The sequence below is a fragment of the Pinus tabuliformis genome, chromosome 4_2, assembly GCF_031772625.1.
Source record: "Pinus tabuliformis cultivar Carrire ecotype Pingquan chromosome 4_2, CPIR1, whole genome shotgun sequence".
In the NCBI taxonomy this organism is placed as follows: Eukaryota; Viridiplantae; Streptophyta; class Pinopsida; order Pinales; family Pinaceae; genus Pinus; species Pinus tabuliformis.
Window position 1 is genome coordinate 262212983 of NC_142304.1, and position 22855 is coordinate 262235837.

The 22855-nt window shown below is 38.5% G+C and overlaps 1 protein-coding gene across 2 annotated transcripts in view; it reads left to right on the top strand.

Moving 5' to 3' along the window:
* LOC149168988 (Vacuolar protein sorting-associated protein 26) overlaps positions 1-22855 on the top strand; it is a 326812-nt gene that overhangs the window by 164294 nt on the left and 139663 nt on the right. The window lies entirely within an intron of this gene.

Consider the following 22855-nt stretch of genomic DNA (forward strand, 5'->3'; position numbering starts at 1 on the left):
GTAATCTTTGGACTGTGTAATGTTATGAACAACCTATTGTCGCACAAAGTGTCTAGGCACCGTGACAATGCTTAGAGTAAGGGCTGTCACTCTAATCCTTACTCCGTTTAGACTCTCTCTTAGACAAGTCAAGGGGGGTAGTCCCTAAGGTGAATGAATGAGAAAAACCTCTGGAACACAGACTCTAGGAGACTTAAAGATGGACAACTTGACGAATGTAAATGAGTCTTGATTAACTCAGATGAATATATTAAACACTAATGTAACCAAGACATGACCACAAGATAGAAATGATTATAGACCAATGCCTTTATGTTCAATTAACCGTAGATTAAGTAAAAACAAGTTATCCAGAACAATTTTTCAATATGTGACGAATAGTAACAATCATGAATGACCAATATAAACGTCCAAAACTCATCATGCAAGAGATTCCAAATTTAATATGATTTTCATTAATGACCCAGATCTAGAATTAATTAACTTTCTCCTATAGCCAATATAAAGTTTAAAACACTATTTGCACTTTGACCATAGAAAAATCATGAAAATGCATTTAATCACCAACACCAAGGAACTTTAGATTAGTATTTTAATTATTCCTTAGGCAATTAGTCGAATGAAAAAATCACAATCTTTTAATGTGACAAAATTAAAATGAATCAAAGGGTTAAAAATTAAAATTTTAGTGGGCCATAGGCCACATTAAAATATTAAATGTGAAAGCGTAAATCCCTCTTTCGTTTATTTTATCCTCAATCCCAAAGTCACAAGAAAAATTCAAATCTTTTTAGATTTTTAATTTTTATTTATTTTTTTAAAATTTTTAGAACTTTTTAATTTTTTGGATTTTAAAAATTTTAGGATTTTTTATGATTTTTAATTTTGTAAAAAAATCAAAATATAAAAACAAAATCAAATGTCACAAAAAAATAAAAAGCTTTTTAATTTTTCTAAATGTTTTAGATTTTCTTTTAAATGAAATCAAATGAAACGAAAGTAAAAACAAAAAAATAAAGTCAAATAAAAAAATTAAAAAATAAAAGTAAAAAAATAGAAAATCGAAATTTAAAAAAAATGAATCTAAGGCAAAAAATTAAAAAAGGAAAGTTGTAAATATTAGAATCTAAACTAACCCTAACCGAAACACTAAAACAAATAAAAACCAAATCTAGCCTAACCAAGCTCATACATAATAAAAAAAAGTCGAATGTTTTTTGTTTGCTGTTGTGCGTATGCAGGTTGAAAGGCTCGATGACGAATGTAGGAGTGTAGCTGACGGCAGAGGGATGGATGCTTGTGAAGGTTTGCAGATCGACGGAGGCTTGGACGACGGCGGAAGGAGGGCTCGAAGCAGACTGCAAGGTTCGAGGGGAAGCAATGACAGCAGCGTGGGCGGAAAGGATGTGAGGTTTGCAGGTCGAGGAGCGATTTCGAGGGAGCTAGATGTGCAGGACATGGGGATGACTGCGGGGAGACTGAGGAATGGAGGACGACGAGGGCAAGAACAGATTTGTTGCGGAAAGGGAAGGCTAGATGGTACGCAGCGAGGGTTTAGGCAATGAGAAGAAATGCAGGAAGGTAAAAAACGCAGGCGGTGGATGAAGGAATCGCAGGGAATGGTGACAGACAACGAGGGTTTATGGTAGAAGGAGCTTGAGAGCAGCAGATGAATGGATGCCATGGGTAGAGGAAAGGATGCTGGAGAAGAAGTAGCGTGTAGGATGCAGCGGATAGAGGAAGGGATGCGGGAGAAGTAGCAGCGTGCAAAGGGAAATGCAGACGAGGGTTTATGGAGCCGGAGCTGAGGGTTTGACTGCGGTTTAATGAAGGAAAAAGATGGGCAATGTATGGAGAAGAGACAACAATTAAATGGAGTTGCGGATTTGTAAGCAGTAAGTGTTTAAGAAACACGTTTTGCAGGAAGGAGGCTACGCAAAAAATGATTGCGGGAATGTTGCAGCAAAAGGGTTCTAATTTTTTTTTTCGAAATTGCATAATGAACCCCAAAAACCTGGCAGCAAATCAAAGAAATCAGACAAATGGTAGCCAGAAAACCTCAGAAATTATTAGAATATCTCTATTTAGTATTTAATGCTCAGTCTTTTAGCTGTTGCTACTTTTATTCTTTTAGCAGTTTCTTAGATGAAACTGTTTGTTTCTATATTCTACATAGAAACCTGATGTTTCTATTATTGTAAATATCCTTGTATTATCATTGAGCTGTTGGCTCTTGGTTAATCAATTCATTCAATATTCTTTTACATGAGTGTTTCGCACTGTTTTATGGTATCAGAGCACAGGGATTTTTTTTCGAAATAATTTTTCATAGATTGAAAAATTCAGTAGTTCATTTCGAAACTGCTCTCAGGGTCTGTAGATTTCTTGATCTTCATTCCTTTCTAAGGTCGAGCCCTCTGTAAGCCAGGTAGCCTTCACTGAGTCTTAGCCTCGGCTTTGCTCATTGTGATAAAAGCTTACAGTCGTCAATCTCGATACAGAAAGGGATTCATCTCCTGCATTATCATTTTATGAGGATTTAAATTTGTGGCGGTGCTCAGAATCGTGAACAGTTTATTTGTTTTGAAGTCGTGTTTATTTTGTGGCCACCCGATCAACGAATTTGGAAGCCGTGCAGGACCGCCGACGCCTTTGAAGAATCAAGATTCGAAACAGAGCTGTGGGGTCTGTTCTGAGGAGGATTCCGGATCCATTCGAATCGAGGCACGCCAGAAACATATCAAAATTCCGGCACTTTCCAGCGGCACCAAAATTCGACCCGAGTTCCAGCAGCACCAAAAATTCGACCGGCGAAAGCACCTGAACGCTGTATCGATCCTCCGATTTGCTTTGCCACACGGGAACGTGGCAACACACTCTTCGCTCACACAGTTCGACGCTCAGTCTTCGCTCACGGGAATATATCAGTAATCGCACGCCCGAATCAAATCAAAGTTACGGTAAGAACGAATCACGTCCCGTGGTATTACATTGACGTTCCGTGGTATTACATTGACTGTCTCGAGGGCCTGAACCAAAGCCAAAGTGTTTGCGTCCGAAGCATTGGCTCACGTTTTTCTCCAGATCGAGTCCGTCCGAGACCCGATTGTGCCCGCAATTCGTATATATATTTTAGCTAAAACGTGCAGGACGAGATCCGAGCCACCATTTATTTGCTGAGAAATCAGGGGTTTTCAACAGATCGAGATCCTTCAGATCACGTGACGGCAGTTTCACGTAAAGGTATTTTCCAGCTTCACGTTTTTTGCTTAGCAATTGGATTAAAGTTTATTGTGATCTTATTTGAAGCGGTGGGACCAGAATAAGCATCACAGTTATTTTTTTGAAGCGTGATCAAACCAGCATCACAGTCATTTTTAAAGTGGCGTGATCAGATCTGAGTAATTTTTTTTTGTGCAAGTCTATTTCTTTCACAACAGAATTTATTAACAATTTGGTACAGTCATCTTGAAAGAAGATTTTTAAGCAGGCAGCTACACTTTGTTGTGTGTCAGACTTCTGTATTAACTTTGGGAAAATGGCCACGCTCACCAATCTGATGTTAGAAGGAAATCAACGCTTTAATGGCAGCAACTATAACATTTGGAAACAAAGAATGCTGACCATTTTTGAATACAGGCGTCTTGATCAGCTCATTTTGGGCAAAGAGCCTCGTCCCGGTACAGCTGGTACCGATCAAGATAAATTTGATGATCGAAATCGGGAGGCTGTTATGCTTCTCAAGCTCTCTGTCGCTGATGATCAGTTACCACAGATTCCCTCTGGCAAGACCGCTGCCGAAATCTGGTAACAGTTGAAAGAACTGCACGAGACATCTGACAAAAGCAGAGTATTTTTTCTCAAAAATCAGTTGTTCTCTATCATGATGGATGAACATATGTCTTTACAGGAACATCTCAACAAAATTAAAGACATTCGAGATCAGCTTGAAGCCATTGGTCGGACCATGGAGGAAGAAGATATGGTAGTCATTACTCTGAAGAGTCTACCAAAATCTTATGAACACTTCATAGAAACACTCAACATTACAACCACAAATGTTGATCTGAAGTTTCCAGATTTATGTACCAAACTTCTGCAGCAGGATCGGTGGAAACAGCAGTTTGATAGTGGTACTTCATCAGTGCCCTCGGAAAATGCATTTGCTGCAAAATACCAGTCCTCTCAGTCTTTTCAGCAGAAAGGTTCTCCTCAGTCTTTTGATCCTGCTAGGAAGAAAAGTGTGCAGTGTAATTACTGTCATAGGTTCGGTCACATGAAGAAAGATTGCCGACAGAGGATTGCTTCTGAACAGAAGAAACAGGGAGGGCCAAATCAGACAGCAAATGTTGCAGAACATTCCGAGCAGACAGATTCTGCCTTTTATGCCTTTATGGCTAAAAGGTCTTCAGAACATGTTCCTTCCTCTGCATGGTACATTGATTCTGGTGCATCACGCCACTTCTCTCACAGGCGTGACTGGTTTATTGATTTCTCACCTTTCAGTGATTCAGTGGTATTTGGTGGAGGTGAAAAGTACAATGTAGCTGGCAGGGGTACAGTTCAAATTCAGTCTGGTGGACGCACGCTCATATTTCTAAATGTATACTATGTTCCTGGTATGGAGATTAATCTGCTATCTGTCAGCCAGATTATGAGGAATTCTCCTCAGCTTGATGTTGTGTTCAGTGCACACAAGTGCTCCATCATTGACAGGGAGACCAGTCTAACAGTGGCTGTTGGCCTAGAGGACCATGGTCTATACAGGCTACTTGACACCGGTGACTTTCCAGAAGTAGCTCTAGCAGCACGTGTCTCTCCCATCAGCACTCTATGGCATCAGCGATATGGGCATCTCAATATGCAGTATCTCTCTCAGCTCTCTCGGGAGGGACTTGTGTCAGGATTACCTGATATTCAGACTCAGCAGTTGGGGGTATGCAGCGCCTGTCAAGCGGGAAAGCAACATCGGTCTTCATTCAAAAATGGAGAATCTTGGCGCGCATCTAAGGTACTTCAGTTACTTCATGCTGATATTTGTGGTCCTATGAATACAGCTTCTATCACTGCTTGCAAATATTTTTTACTTATTGTAGATGACTTCAGTAGAAAGATGTGGGTGTATTTTTTAAAAAATAAATCTGATGCTCTTAGTACCTTTCAGAAGTTTAAAACCTTAGTTGAAAAAGAATCTGGTTGTAATATCATGACCCTTAGGACCGACAATGGGGGGGAATTTTGTTCCTCAGCTTTTGCCAACTTCTGTGATATTCATGGCATCAAACGTCAATTAACCACACCTTACACTCCCCAGCAGAACAGTGTTGTCGAGCGTCGCAACCGCACGGTTGTTGAAATGGCTCGTTCCATGTTACAACACAGGAGTGTTCCAAACAAATTCTGGGCTGAAGCAGTATTTACTGCTGTTTACCTTCTTAACCGATCACCTACTCAGGCTGTTAAAGGGAAGACTCCTGAAGAAGTTTGGTCTGGTCGTAAGCCTAAGATCAGTCATCTCAAAGTATTTGGCTCAGTTGCATATGTTTGGATTCCATCTGCTAAGCGCTCTAAGTTGGATCCCAAAAGTCAGAAACTCATGATGACAGGTTACAGTGATCATCACAAGGCCTATAGACTAATAGATATAGCCACTGGTCGTCTTAGCTTCAGTCGAGATGTAGTATTTGATGAAGACAGAGGATTCTTTCAGTCTTCTTCTTCTGAGCAGCGTTCTGAGGATCAGCCTCACAGTGTTCTTCTGAGCAGTCAGTCCACCTGATGGGAGGGATGATGTAGTATCAGTATTTGATAATACTCTATCTGAGCTTCCTCCAGAAGCTAATCCTCCTCTTGCTGTCCCTATTGCTCTTGAGCCTTCTCCACCTCCTCCTGATATTGGTTCCTCTACTCCTGATATAGGTTCTTCTTCTCTTCGGCCAAAATGGTGGGCTAAAACCATAGGTGATCTCCGGGATGATGAGCTCCTTAAAGGTAGAACTTCTAGACATAAGAACAAACAACAATCTACAGTCAATTTTGCTCTTATGGCTAACCTACACAGTATTTTTGAGCCTCAAACCTATTCAGAGGCTAAGGGTACATCTGAGTGGGAACAGGCTATGGAAGTCGAATTCCAGAGTCTTCAGAAGAATCACACTTGGACACTTTCTGATCTTCCTGCCGAAAAAAAGCCCATAGGCTACAAATGGGTGTATAAAGTGAAATACAAAGCTGATGGAACCATAGACAAGTATAAAGCTCGTCTTGTGGCTCGAGGGTTCTCACAAAAGGAAGGCATAGATTATGAGGAGACTTTTGCTCCTACAGCCAAGATGAGTACCATAAGGCTTGTTCTTGCCCTAGCCGCTCAGTTCAATTGGAAAGTTCATCAGATGGATGTAAAGAGTGCTTTCCTAAATGGTGATCTTCAAGAAGAAGTCTACATGACGCAGCCTCCAGGATTCAAGGTTGCTGGTCAAGAACAGAAAGTGTGTCGGTTAGCTAAAGCAATCTATGGATTGAAACAAGCTCCTCGGGCTTGGTACATGAAAATTGATCAGTACCTGACAGATCAGGGTTTTCAGCGGAGCCCATCTGATGCAAACCTGTATATCAAGCATACTGGTGATGATATCTTGTTTGTGGTTGTCTATGTGGATGATCTTATCATTACTGGCAGCTCTGCACATTTGATCCATGGGATCAAACAAGATCTATGCAGAACTTTTGAGATGACAGACTTGGGACTTCTTCATTATTGTCTGGGGGTTGAAGTGTGGCAGACTGAAAATCAGATCTTTCTCTCTCAGTCCAAGTATGCCAAAAATCTTGTGGAAAGGTTCAGAATGCAGGATTGCAAACCGACCACGACTCCTATGGAACCAGGGCTCAAACTTTCAGCACAGTCATCCTCTCCCCTTGTGGATGAAACTTTATTCAGGCAATTAGTGGGCAGTCTCATCTATCTTACTGCTACCAGACCTGACATCAGTTTTGCAGTAAGCTACATTTCTCGCTTTATGTCAGCTCCTAAAGCTGATCATTGGATAGCAGCAAAGCGGGTGCTACGATATGTGCGTGGTACTTCTGATTATGGCCTCTTATATACTCGCAGCTCCAATCCTATTCTCAGTGGCTACACTGACTCTGACTGGGCCGGTTCGGTTGATGACCGTAAATCTACAGCTGGGTATGTGTTTAGTCTAGGATCTGGTGCTGTTACTTGGACTAGTAAGAAGCAACAGGCAGTGGCTCTCTCCTCAACAGAAGTAGAGTATCGGGGAGCAGTTAAGGCATCCTGTGAGGCAGTTTGGCTTCGTCGTATGCTTGCAGATATGCATGTTGTCCAGACAGGGCCTACTTCTTTGTTTTGTGATAATCAGGGAGTGCTCAATCTAGTCTTTCATGAACGAACAAAGCATGTGGAAACTCATTGCCACTACATTCGACAGCTGGTTGAAGACGGCTCAGTTCAGTTGCACTATGTTCCCACAACAGAGCAGCCCGCCGACATTTTCACCAAGCCTCTTGGTCCTGATAAATTTGTAAAATTCCGCAGGTCTATTGGTGTTGTAAATAGATTGAGCATTAAGGGAGGGTATTAGAATATCTCTATTTAGTATTTAATTCTCAGTCTTTTAGCTGTTGCTACTTTTATTCTTTTAGCAGTTTCTTAGATGAAACTGTTTGTTTCTATATTCTACATAGAAACCTGATGTTTCTATTATTGTAAATATCCTTGTATTATCATTGAGCTGTTGGCTCTTGGTTAATCAATTCATTCAATATTCTTTTACATGAGTGTTTCGCACTGTTTTAGAAATCCTGATTAAAATGTCAAATCCTTTTGCTTCAGATTTATTTGAAACCCTTGTAAAATTTTCTAGATTTAAAACCTTTTGAAAACCTTAGACCGCAAAATAAACTTGAAATAATATTCCTGCAAAATGATGTTGATGAACCCCAAAGATCCAGATCTTACCCTCTAGGGCCTAGATATGGACTTTATACAAATTTCTTTCTCAAATCTGTCGTTGCAAGACAACAAGAAACACCCAAACGATATATACAATGATAAAACTAAAACCCATAAAAACCCAAGTCAAAAACCCAAAAATAATTTACAGATCCATGCACAAGAATGACAGATCTATCAGATCCGAGGAGTGTGAGTCCAACTCCGCTCCCAGATTTGATAATCTAAGGCTCTCAACAACCAGATTCATCAATTTCGCACATAAAAAATTAAATTTTTGAATTTTAAAGGAGGTGCTTAGTTCAAAACCCTTGCATTACCAATAAAAACCTTATGATAAGCCCGAGATCAAATTAAATTGGGCTCTTCAGAAAACATGGATTGGGAGTTGGCTGGTCCAACTGAAAACTTTCTCGAACGCTCGATGATCTAAAAATCAAGACTTTCCTACAAAACTCAATTCAACCATCAAAATAGAGCGAGAAAACAATAATAAAACTCAGAGAAATAGAGATATCTGTTATTACGTTCAGAATTTAGATTATTATTCAAACCCCAGTGACTAAGCAAGATACCTGTACTCAAATCACTCTTCATAAGCTATTATTAATGGGTAAAAAAAATTACGCATGAAAAACGACACCTCTTATAGTATTTCCACGAAGAGTAACACCGGCGAAGATTAACTCCAAATTCTTTCTTTATTATTCATAAAAAGATTACACAAGAGCTTTTCGCTTAACACACGACTCAAAGGTCGAATGAATTGGCTGATGATTGACTTCCTATTTAAAGATAAATCCTCCAACGGCTAGTTTTAGTGATCCTCGTCAAAGCAATTTTGATCGTTGTTGAGGATTAAAATTTATTTTAATCTCATCTGTCGAAATATTAAATTCTTGAGGAAATTCGAATTTTTCAATTAAATGCATTTTAATTAACTCAAAAATAATTTTTTTGAATTAATTTCCTCAAAAAATTGACTTTGACTTAACCTCCAGGGACCAAAGGCTTAAAATTTAGCAAAATAATTAATTTACCTTTGTTCCGGGACCTTTTAAAATTTGAATTTTAAGGATTGACGAATTTTGCCTTTGGAGAATTTAAATTTACCCAGGACCTATAATTAATTAAATTTCTGGCTTATGATTTTAATTATTTTTGGCCAGAAAATTTAATTAATTAACTTATGAGGGGATAAATTATTTTTCTAACCCTCAAGACACTTTACATCATGATTTTCATATTTTTTACATCTCAAGGGGAAAAACCCATTTGTAAAAGACCCTCACAGACTACCCATTTCTGCGACACAAATATAATCCAACAGACCAAACGATTTGTAATAAAATAACCTAACCAAATAGTTAGGATTATTCCCAAATCACTTTTACATAAACTCGATCTAGAACACTAGGACTCGCCTAAGATCCCAATGACAAAATCCATTCCGGCTCTGGGGTAAGACTGAAGGAAAACTCTGCTGACCATTTGAGAATGGATTAGTGAGACAAAAAACCTCCCGGAATGTAGATCATCACCAGAAAAGTAGGTTTACCTAGGCAATTACATACACGACACGGATCTGCTGAGATTATTTACATTATACACATGCAAAAAGGGTTTGCATAATATCTTGGAAGTGAAACTGATGATGATAGTTGTATGGCACGAACACATTGATCAGGCATTATCCCTTTTGCGAAAAAAGGGGGTGTACTGTTGTGGGTCATTGACACGTAGTGGTCAACACAACCCATGACAATTATGAAGAAGTTTTCCAGCTTAATTACACCATTGTGGAGAAATAGGCTTATGCTATAATAAAATCATTAAAGCATTTTCATTTACGTGGGTTATTCAAGAATCATGGCATTTGTTCCTCATCCTGTGGTAAAGGAGATTTTATCACAATAGGATTGTTTAGGAGCACGAGGAAAGTGGGTAGTGAAAATTCAAGAATATGCTCTAGAGGTTAGAGCCACAAAAATTATTAGAGGTCAAGGACTTGCAAAGCTTATGACCGAAGGTAATGAGGAAGCCCTTAGGCTTAAGAATGAAGAGTGTGCCATGATAAGCACAATTACTCAAGAGTTAGAGCAAAATGATTGGTAATTTATTATCTCAAGCATTTGAGTAGTCCTCGACACCTTCACAAGCATGATCGTAGATCTTTGAGGTTAAAGTCCTCTAATTATTGCTTTATTAATTAGGGATTGTCATGGAGAAATCCTCGTGGGTTGATATTAAGTTGTGTTAATCTAGAAAAGTGCCATACCTTGATTAAGGAGTTTCACCAAGGATTATGTAGTGGTCATCATACAACTAGAACAATCATGCATAAGATCGTCAGGGGTGGCTATTATTGGCCATCGTTCTTTATAGATGTTTATAAGTTTGTCAAAGAGTGTCAATCATGCCAATTCTTCACAAAAAGCAAAAAATGGTGACTTTACCTCTACAATCGATAGTAGTGCAGGCACCATTTCAACAATGGGGCTATGGATTATTTCACTAGGTGGGTGGAGGCCATACCCATCAAGAAGGCGACCAACGAGATAGTTGTTAATTTTCTTGAAGATAAAATCATCACTTGATTTGGAGTCCTTCTAAAATTGTGAGAGATAATGCCAAAGCATTTAAATCCACAAGGGTATCAACTTTTTTCTTTGACTACAACATTATTTGATCTCATTCTTCAAATCGCTATCCATAGGGAAAAGGTTTCGCCGAGTCTAGCAACAAAAGTTTAATGAATATCATAAAAAATACTATTGGTGAAAACAAAAGGTGGGATAGTTAGATCAAGTACACTCTATGGGATGATAGGATTACTAAGGAAGGTTCCACTGGGAGAAGCCCATTTGAGATAGTGTATGAGATGGAAGTAACTTTTCTTATCCATTTGAAACTTCTTGTATATCATATTTTATAACATTTTTTTATAGACATTGCTGCTGTGTAGGACATAATTTCACAACGAATTCAATTGGACAAGAGCCAGAGAAATGATTTTGATCACCATGTCAAGAGCCAGAGAAAAGATTTCGATCACCATGTCAAGAGCTAGAGAAAAGATTTCGATCACCGTGTCAAGAGCCAAGCGATAACCAAGAAGAAATTTGACAAAAACCTCGTGGGAAAGATTTCTAGATTAGGGACTTGGTACTACCATGGAACAAAAAGGGAGAAAAACTAGGTAATCATGGTAAGTTTGAAAGTATTTGGTTAGGTCCTTACTAAATTGTCAAGATTGCAAGTGAAAACTCTTTTTGCATTGTTCATTTGGACAGTGAAAAACTACCGCTACCCTAAATAGGAAAGCCATTAGGCACTAGTTGAAGAAAATGTAACTAGGTTCGATCTTCATAATGACATGATCTTTGTAAATGATGTCACAAATTATTATTGTATATCTTACTTCATGGGTTTCATGAGCAAGAAGTGTAATTAGGTCAAAGACTTCTTCTTGATGTCTTTAGGTTTTTATTTAATTGTCAAAGAGTCATGTCATGTATTGAAAAGCTCTTTAAAGAGCCTATGTGCAATATATTCTAGCCTACAAGATGTGTAGCAGCCCTCCAAAGACCAAGCATAATCCTCCAAGAAGTCTGCAAGCGAAAACAAGAAGAAACTCATCATGTCGGCTCCAAAAATGAATTAAATGCATAAATAGAAGTCATGTCGGCTCAAGGAAATGACATGTCGGTTCATGGGATCATGTTGGCTCAAATATATGGACGCAACCACTATAAATAGGTGGCTAGGGTATCTGCAAATGATAGGAAAAAAACTCGCATTTCTCTGAGATTTCGCATGGAGAAAAAGGAGCAGATCCGCATGGCATCAGGGCAAAGAGTCTGAATGCACCTTAGATGGGTATAAGGTGCAGGCAGACTATTCTATAAGGATCTCGGATGGGTGAGAGGAAGAACCTGGATGAATTAAAGTGCTCAGAAAGGATCTCGTATTACAAGGAGCAGTCTTGGTGTATAGACTTGTGTATCTCGACAACCCTTCAACGACACACCAACTCGGAGTCTATTCTAGAAGCGCAATCATCTGTGGATGGATCAACCTCGGCTTATGTATATGCTATCCCAGTTATGAACTCGATGCATGTATACTCTTGACATAATTCTGTAGAAAGGAATTTCGGTGAAGACAATGATTGCTACTATCTTGGTGAATGAAGGAATACAGTCTATACATACAGTCTCAGTGGACATTACAATATTTAGATCTGTCTCCTTGTGATCTCGATTTATATCTCAGTACAACGTTGCTATAGCCTTGTCATACTAAAGAAGATCCAAACGATTTCTCTGTGGTAATCTTGGTATAATAAGAAGGAGACCCTGTGATGGTAAAGAAGGTTACAACACACTTCGAAGCAATATTGTCTTAACATAATAAGAACAAAGTGACAAGGATCATCACAATTTTGGGAACACATTCTCGACATGATCTAAATCAGTGTAATCTCATCTATGGAAAAATGATGAATCAATCATCACGGTGACTGTCACAATGAAGATGTCAATGGATCTTGTTGACATGATGAAAAGGCAGCAATGAAGATTTCAACAATGATGACTTCCATGGTGTGACAATGATCTTGAAACCAATGTTGCACTAATCGTTATCGGGATAATTTTGGCGCGGGGAAAAAATTGGAAAAAATCGTAATAATCGGGAAAAAATCGTAACATACAAAAATATTCATTTTTTTTCAATTTTTTTTAGTATCTAAACCATCTACAACATAAAATAAATACATTGACATATAAATATGATAAAATAACTAATATATAAGATGTTTAATATCATTTCTAGTGCTACATCACACATAACAATGAATCATGTCCTGAATAGTAAGTCCTCACTCCTGAGTCCCAACTCAGCCTCAAAATATCAACAAAAAATATAATAATGTATCTCATATCATGAGTCATAATGTCATATACAATGAAATGAACCAAATAACTAATACTACTGATTTCCTCTGCCCCTCTTGTGAGAAAATGCCATAGCTTTCCCTTTCCCTCTAAATGGAGTCTGTTGTGCTCTAGACACTGAAGAACTAGGAGTAGGAGCTATAGGAGGTAGACCACATCCTCTACTGGTGGCAGGCGTAGCCTGGGCAGGTGGTGTCACCTCTTCCTCATGTTGCTCCAACTCCTCCTCCTCCTCGCCCTCCACTACATCCTGCACTAACCAATCATCAACAGACTCCATGAGAGGCCTCTCGGCTTCAACCCTCCATGCAGCATTGGTGTTAATCCCATCCAATGAGATGGCCTCCATATCAAGTGTCCTCTCAATTTGCCTCACACACAATCGAAGATTGTAGTAGACGTAGACCATGTCATTAAGTCTTTGGGACTCCAACCTGTACAAAGATCATGAAATAATAATTATAAAAAAAATATTCTGTAATGAATTCAAAAATTTATTTGGAAATTTGCAATATTTTAAATTTTTAAGTGTTAACTTGTTGCGCTTCTTGTTGTGTATTTTTTCAAATACACTCCAGTTGCGTTCACATTCTGAGGAGCTACATGTTTGGTCGATGATTCGAATGGCAAGCTTTTGCAGAAGGGGTACCCTGGCACCATACATTCTCCACCATGCATCTACAACAAAATTACAAATAAAATTTTAAATAAACATAAGAAAAAAATGGAATTTGAAGAGACAATGAAATTTGAAACAAACTAAAAAATACCTAGCATTTTAATTGTCCTATCAGTCACAGCCAATGTTGCACTAATCGTTATCAGGATTAATTCGCGCGGGGAAAAAATCGGAAAAAATCGTAATAATCGGGAAAAAATTGGTAATAATCGGGAAAAAATCGTTTGGTACAAAAATATTCATTTTTTTTCAATTTTTTTAATATCTAAACCATCTACAACATAAAATAAAGATATTGACACATAAATATGATAAAAGAATTAATATATAAGATTTTTAATATCATTTCTAGTGCTAAAATCACACATAACAGTGAATCATGTCCTAAATAGTAAGTCCTGAATCCTGAGTCCCAACTCAGCCTCAAAATATCAACAAAAATATAATAATGTATCTCATGAGTCATAATGTCATATACAATGAAATGAACAAAATAACTAAAGTCTAATACTATTGATTTTCTCTGCCCCTCTTGCAAAAAAATGCGATAGCTTTCCCTTTCCCTCTAGATGTAGATGCTGGTGCTGTTGGAGTTGGCAGTGGAGTCTATTGTGCTCTAGAAGCTGAAGAACTAGAAGTAGGAGCTATAGGAGGCACTGGTAGACCACATCCTCTGCTGGTGGCAGGGGTAGCCCGGGCAGGTGGTGACACCTCCTCCTCCTGTTGCTTCAACTCCTCCTCATCCTCGTCCTCCCCCTCCACTACATCCTGCACTAACCAATCATCAACAGACTCCATGAGAGGCCTCTCGGCCTCAACCCTCCATGCAGCAGTGGTGTCAATCCCATCCAATGAGATGGCCTCCATATCAGGTGTCCTCTCAAGTTGCCTCACCCACAATCGAAGATTGTAGTAGACATAGACCATGTCATTAAGTCCTTGGGACTCCAACTTGTACAAAGATCATGAAATAATAATTATAAAAAAAATATTGTTTAATGAATTCAAAAATTTATTTGGAAATTTGCAATATTTTAAATTTTAAGTGTTAACCTATTGCGCTTCTTGTTGTGTATTTTTTCAAATACACTCCAGTGGCACTCACACCCTGAGGAGCTACATGTTTGGCTAAGGATTCGAATGGCAAGCTTTTGTAGAAGGGGTACCCTGGCACCATACATTCTCCACCATGCATCTACAATAAAATTTTAAATAAACATAAGAAAAAAATGGAATTTGAAGAGACAATGAAATTTGAAACAAACTAAAAAATCCCTTGCATTTTAATCGTCCTATCAGTCATAGCCATGTCAAAGCCAAATGTGCCACCTGCCATCCTATCTATCTCAATTTCTTTAGAGATTTTTGTACGTTCTGCTGGGATCGCACCATCCTCTGGACACAGGTTAAGAATCCATCCATGATATTAGCATCAAATACGAACCCACATGCGTAAGAAAATGCGGGGTTCAGGAAAATCCCAGCAGCATGAATGGGACGATGGAGTGTGTTGTTCCATTGTTCATCAATCACTCCCCATAGGAGGAGTTGTCTCTGAAACCCCTCATCTCCCTTATCATCATAGTAGGCCCGAATGGCTTCTTTGGCCCTGTCCATGGCCTCATACAAATAGCCCATTGCGGGCTTCTCACCATCAACTAACCGAAGAACCTTTACCAAAGGTTCAGTAATGGCGCACACCTCCTGCACTCCCGCCCAAAAGTCTTCTTGGTATGAAACTAGTCTGCATATGGCCTCTCCCTCTGGTTTGCGGCTCATTGGAAAAGCACGCCACTCCTCTAAAAGAAACATTCTCTTCACATCCCACATAGAATTCAATAGGGATTGAAGAGATATGAAACTGGTGGCAAACCATATAATGGCGAGGTGCACCAACTCTTTGTTGTTGGTGAATCTTCTCATCAAGCTAAGCACAGATGTATGATTATATATAAAGTTTGTAATGCTTTTGGATGACTCAACAATATCTTTGGCAAAGGGAATTTTCCCTATGTCCTCCAACATCAAATCAATACAGTGTGCAGCACAAGGTGTCCAAAATAAAGTAGGATGCCTGTCCATAAGCATCCTGTCAGCAACAACATAATTTGCAGCATTGTTCGTTATGACTTGGACAACATTTTCTGCACCCACCTCCAAAATAAACACATCCAGCAAATCACATAAAGTTCTTGCATCTTTGATTTGTGCAGATGCATCAACAGATTTGATGAACATAGTCCCCTTGGGAAAACTCACCAAGAAGTTTATAAGGGTTCTCCCCTTTTGGTCAGTGCAACCATCTGACATCACAGTGCATCCTGTTTGTGCCCATGATCCCCTAAAATCCTCCAATATTTTGGTGCAGTCAAGCTTTTCATTTTGAAGAATCTGGCTTTTCATGTCATGATAAGAAGGGATTTTGTACCCTGGGCCAACAGTTGCAATAGCATCAAGAGCAGGTTGGAAAAATGGATTATTCGTTACAATGCTGAAAGGAATATCACTCCAAAGGAGAAATTTTGCCAGCAACTTGTCAGCTTGTTCTTTCTTAGTTTTTTTTAGCATTGAACTGATAGATGGCTGTGAACCAGGTGTGGTTCGAGGAAGAAAAAATGATGAGGCAGTTACCGGGTTGGTTGATGCTGCAGTAGAACCACTGGCAATTCCTTGTTCAGCTGACTTTTTTAGTTGCCTCTTCATTTCTGCTTTGGCCTCTCTATTGTGGTCTAAAGTTTCCAATGCTTTCATGGCTCTTTGGATGAGTTCAGGATTTGTCTTTGTGCAAGGCCCTACATCAAATCCGGGGATTTGTGCAAGGTGATACTTCAATCTGTACCCCCCCCCACACATATGGTACCTACACAACTTGCAAGACAAGTTCATTCTATCATTCGGAGCATCAGGTTCACCAAATTCCCAGAAAAGGGTCCAATTTCCTTGGCATGTTTGATTTTGAACTTTGAAGTTGAAAATTTGAATGGTGTTTCGGTGAACCTATGGGAAAATAAGGATTACAATTTAGTATTTACAAGTTACAAACTTACAATTTAGTATTTTACTATTTACATTGTACAAAAACTAAAAAAAAATTACATACAATTTAAGAAACCCCATTCCAAACCCAACCAAAAAAACTAAAAAAAAAATACATTGGACAAATGTGAAAAACCCCATTCCAAACCCAACCAAAAAAACTAAAAAAAAATTACATTGGACAAATGTCAAAAACCCCATTCCAAACCCAACCAAAAACATAAAAAAAACAAAAACCAAGTTACAAAACAATGAAAACACAAAACGTTGGTGCCCATACTGGTTTTATGGAGATAATGTGTCTCCTCCTTAGCTCACTCTTCGATTTTCTCCTCCAGGTAGTTGATTTAGCTCCAAAATCTCCAAGTCTTCACGTCTCCAAGTCTCCAAACCCCAGCGCGCTTTCTGCTGTCCAAATGAAAAAAAAAATCACGTTTTTTCCTAATAAACACGCGTTGCCTGATGGAGTGGCGATTTTTATTGAAAAAATCGGCTACAAATTTTTTTTGCGATTAAATCGCTCGATTTAATCGTTTTTTTGAAAAAATCGCGATTAAACGATTTAATCGCAATTTTTTCCCGATTAGTGCAACACTGCTTGAAACAACAATGAAGTTCTTGGAAATGCAGTAGTGATGATCTCAGAGGTGCAGCAAGGATGATGATCCCAGAAGTGAAGAAGAAGAGGATTGATGTCTTGGTCTTGGAGAGGCAGATTGTGTCAAGGGTCATGGTCTTGGTATTCGTCGATGGAATCTCTATAAGAAGAATTTTGCATGGGTTTTCCTCTCCAAGAGGGAGAGATTTTGGCCCTGGCAGAAAGCCAAAATTTGTGTTCTTGTCTCTTTTGTTTTTGATAGCAGTTTGATGAAAGCTAACATATACACACTAATAATGAAAGAAACATTAAGATAAGATAAATTGTATAAATACTTCACAAATTGTTATCATGTAATGAAGAATCAACTTAATTATGTGTGGCCTAGATTCTTCAACATGGTATCAGAGGGATAGGTTTAGGAACCAAAGAAAGGGCAGAAAAGAGACATGCAAGAATCAAGATTCAAGCATCAAAGCAAGCTCAAGGATGGCAAGATCTACATTAAAGAATCGTCTTGATCGAATCCTAAATCAAGGAAACAGTTTACAATATCAGTCAACAACAGCAAGGGTTTTGATGTCAACAGTCTTCAGATCTCAGGATACATGACAACAATTTTGATGCCTCTCATAGTCTTGATGTATACCACTGTCTCAGTCCTGAAATCTCGGATTCTCAGAACTTAATTGAAGGCAAACATAGAAGATTGAATGGTCTGATGGAAAAGCAACCCAATGCAATGTTGCGTACTCCAAGGTTCCATACGTACAACTATGTCAACAACCTGTATATCAAGATAGCTCGAAGAAAAGAAACGCAATCTTCCTATCAAGGATCTCATCCGGTGGAAGCATCAAATCTGCCTCATCAACAACCATCATGATCAGGGTGAAGATCTCATCTTCACATATCAAGTAAGTATCTTTTCATTCTATAATCAAGTTTGGTTCATTGACTTCATGATTACAAGGAGATCTTTAGGATAGATGGGTTATCTAAAGTCCTTGCAGAGAACAAGAAGGATTGACAAAATCCTTATGAAGAAGAGAAGTCAGTGAACAAGTCTCCTTTGAATTTATGAGAAGGAACTCTTAAAAGTTCTCTCATCTCTATGTAGCAAGAAAGGAGACAGAAAAGAAATACAGGAAATGATAGAAGAGGTACTCTTCATAAGATCTCAGTTGCGAGGTCTGGGAAAAATGATGAAAGCATAATCATCATTGATATTAATATTAAGCAAGGTAACATTTGTCCATAAACAAGAAGGTTACCTCAATCAACAGTTTGTGGTCTCTATGCCAGACAGAGAAAGACAAAGGACTTAAATATTTGCAAAGGAAAGGAGTTCATATCATCTAAAGGATAGAGGAAGCTAAAGGAAAGAGGGAGTAATAGATCTCAAGTATGAATCAGATGGCATCCCTCTCAAAAGGATCCTATCAGAAGTCCTTGCAAATATGATCATAGTAAGAAGATGCATCGTGGCATCATGGAAACAAGAGCTCATATGGGAATCATGAAGGACATAGCTCTTGGGAATCTCATTGGACATTAAAGGAAAAGAAGAAGTCATCCAGGACAAAGGAAACATTTTCCAGATGGGGATATACAAGATCTTGAAGATTCTCTGATGGAAACCTCAGCAAAGGATCCCCTAGTTTGAGAAGGTAGCAAGTGTTTCATCAGGAAATCCAACTTTTGGAATTCATGAGATGATGGTCCGATGACATGAGAAATGAAGCAAATCAAGGGATTGAAGATCTTTTCAATCAAGAAAGCTGCTGGAAGAAGCCTGAAGGAAAAATGAGGTATGTTTGCTTGTATTTGTATTTAATATTGTAATATCATGATATATGGTTGCAGTTAACATGGATCAAGCATGATCAAAAAGGAAAAGGATCTCCTCCTCTGAAAAGATGCAAAAAGACATAAGTCACATTAGATGAAATCAACATAATATGTCCTCATATGAAGTATGAGGTGGTTGACTACTATTGAAGAACTCTAATTGAAAGTTCCTGGAAATGGAAGATGTGAGGATGGAAGAGATCGTGAATTATGCAACCATGATGAAGGCAATGAACATCCAGAAGATCATAAAGACTTGACCAGGAAATCTCTCGGAAAGATGTGAAGACTCTGATGGAAGTCTTGAAAGATGAAGACCCTTGACAATAGATATCGTTGGGAGATGTGTCAACATGTCTGCAAGATGTTGATACCTACAAGAAGATGTCATTGGTAAAAGGTCATCACCAAAAGGTAATATGTGATTTGTTTTTGGTGTCTGACCTCTTGGAAAAGTCTGGGTATGTGTGCAGGACCAAGGTAAGGAGAGTTGTGAAGAATGTCACAACTATGTACCTTGTGAATCACTGTCAGAAGAAAAGGTGAAGATAGATGGCCCTGTGAAGGAAGCCCATATGTAAAGCCAAGGACGATACTTTCCGGGATGACATGATGAGGGAAAGTGATGGATGGTTGAGTCCTACATGTGAAGAAATTGATGACATCGAAGTCTTGTATCATCAATCAACTAGAAGACCCTATAAAGCACTGATGATAGAGTCCCTGGGTAAGAGGGAGCTTTGGGAGGTTCCTATGAGTAAAGGAACTTGAGCAAGTTTTTGAGTGAAGAGAAACTTGGAACTCGTCCCTGGTTAAGAGGGAGAGTTAGACACAACATTCTTGTCTTCAGTTTGGAAGAAAGAATGGAGGATTGTGTAATCATTTGGCATTCGACACTCTTTGAGGATGTGGTAGGGCATCCAAGACAAGAGTGGGCAAGAGGACTGATATTCTTGAGGGTTGGGAACCCAAGATGAGAATAGTCCTATTAGGGCATACTCGGAGAACACCTGGGTGGGTATGACCCTAAGAGAGACAATGATGATGTGTGTCTATCAGTCATTGGTCTCGCCAACATTGTGCTCTGATCTAATTGAGAGATAGAGCTATTAGTTAAGGCTTTGCTATATGGAAACAATGTTGGTTGAAACGATGCTATAAAGGATGGATTGCAAATCCAATTCTTCTTATGAGAAATTCTTCGGATTGAGAATGACCAAGTACCATTATGAATACCTCCCTAGTTAAGAGGGAGTGTTGAAGAAAATGTAACTAGGTTCGGTCTTCATAATGACATGATCTTTGTAAATGATGTAATAAATTATTATTGTATATCTTGCTTCATGGGTTTCATGAGCAAGAAGTGTAATTAGGTCAAAGACTTCTTCTTGATGTCTTTAGGTTTTTATTTAATTGTCAAAGAGTCATGTTATGTATTGAAAAGATCTTTAAAGAGCCTTTGTGCAATATATTCTAGCCTACAAGATGTGTAGCAGCCCTCCAAAGACCAAGCATAATCCTCCAAGAAGTTTGCAAGCGAAAACAAGAAGAAACTCATGTTGGCTCAAGGAAATGACATGTCGGTTCATGGGATCATGTCGTCTCAAATATATGGATGCAACCACTATAAATAGGTGGCTAGGGTATCCACAAATGATAGGAATAGAACTCGCATTTCCCCTGAGTTTTCACATGGAGAAAAAGGAGCAGATCCGCATGGCATCAGGGAAAAAAGTCTGACTGCACCTCGGATGGGTATAAGGTGCAGGTAGACTATTCTATAAGGATCTCGGATGGGTGAGAGGAAGAACTCGGATGAATTAAACTGCTCAGAAAGGATCTCGCATTACAAAGAGCAGTCTTGGTGTATAGACTTGTGTAAATCAGTAACCCTTCAACAACACACCAACTCGGAGTCTATTCCAAAAGCGCAGTCATCTGTGGATGGATCAACCTCGGCTTATGTATATACTATCCCAGTTATGAACTCGACACACATATACTCTTGACATAATTCTGTTGAAAGGAATTTCGGTGAAGACAGTGATTGTTACTATCTTGGTGAATGAAGGAATACAGTCTATACATACAGTCTCAGTGGACATTACAGTATTTAGATCTGTCTCCTTGTGATCTCAATTTATATCTCAGTACAATGTTGCTATAGCCTTGTCATACTAAAGAAGATCCAAACGATTTCTCTGTGGTAATCTCGGTATAATAAGAAGGAGACCCTGTGATGGTAAAGAAGGTTACAACACAGTGAGAAGCAATACTGTCTCAACATAATAAGAACAAAGTGACAAGGATCATCACAGTTTTGGGAATACATTCTCGACATGATCTAAATCAGTGTAATCTCATCTATGGAGAAATGATGAATCAGTTATCATAGTGACTTTCACAATGAAGATCTCAATGGATCTTGTTGACATGATGAAAAGGAAGCAGTGAAGATTTCAACAGTGATGACTTCCATGGTGTGGCAATGATCTTGCAACAGCAATGAAGTTCTTGGAAATGCAGTAGTGATGATCTCAGAGGTGCAACAAGGATGATGATCCCAGAAGCGAAGAAGAAGAGGATTGATGTCTTGGTCTTGGAGAGGTAGATTGTGTCAAGGGTCATGGTCTTGGTATTCGTTAATGGAATCTCTATAAGAAGAATTTTGCGTGGGTTTTCCTCTCCAAGAGGGAGAGGTTTTGGCCCTAACAAAAAGCCAAATATTTGTGTTCTTGTCTCTTTTGTTTTTGATAGCAGTTTGATGAAAGCTAACATATACACACTAATAATGAAGGAAACATTAAGCTAAGATAAATTGTATAGATACTTCACAAATTGTTATCATGTAACAAAGAATCAACTTAATTATGTGTGCCCTAGTTTCTTCAACACTACATAGGTATAAATTAAATGTTAGCAAGGAAATTCTTGAACCTTAGCTAGTTTCCATTATTTCTTGTGTGATTTTATTTTATTGATGTGTTATTATTTACATGCTTACTAGATTAGTTCTATATTTTGCCTTGATATTATTGAAATTGTAACTAGGTTTGGTCTTCATAATGTATATTTTTATCATGTTGTAAAGACTCAACAAGAATTTATTTAAGTCAAAAGAAAATTGTTTTTGTCATGTCCCATTTGGGCATTCTATGTTGAAAGTTGTAACTAGTGTCAGTTTTCATAATTGTATTTTGGATCATGACATGATGTAATTATTATTGTACTTGTCGAAAGAAAAGAAAAAGAAAAATATTTTTATAAAAGAAAATTATTTATTTGAAGCATGGGTTTCTTGCCCATGGTTTTTGGTCCTAGGTCCAAGCACCCATTGAGTGCTCTAGGGGTTTTATCTTGAGTCAAAGTCAAAGTCATGATGTAAAAGACCCATTGGGCACATTTAACAAGAATAATAATTTTTTTGTTTGAAGTCTAGAAGGGTCTAAAAGACCTCCAAGATTAGGCTCACCATCCTCTACTCAAGTCAGCCAAGAGGCCTATTCTAGCCCAGCGAAAGACTATATAAACGAGACTTCGACCTCACTTGAAGACACACTCTTGGCATCTTATCTCATGATTTGTTTTGTGGATAGAAGGTAATGCGAAGGCTAGAGAAAAGGAAGAATACACTAGCGAAGGAAAGGAAGGATGTCTTGATGAAGCTGCTTCTTGAATACACCTTGATCAACTCCCTTATGTGAGTTTTTTGTGGACATTAGGGTTTCCATAGGTCTGAAATAAAGCAGAAGCTATTG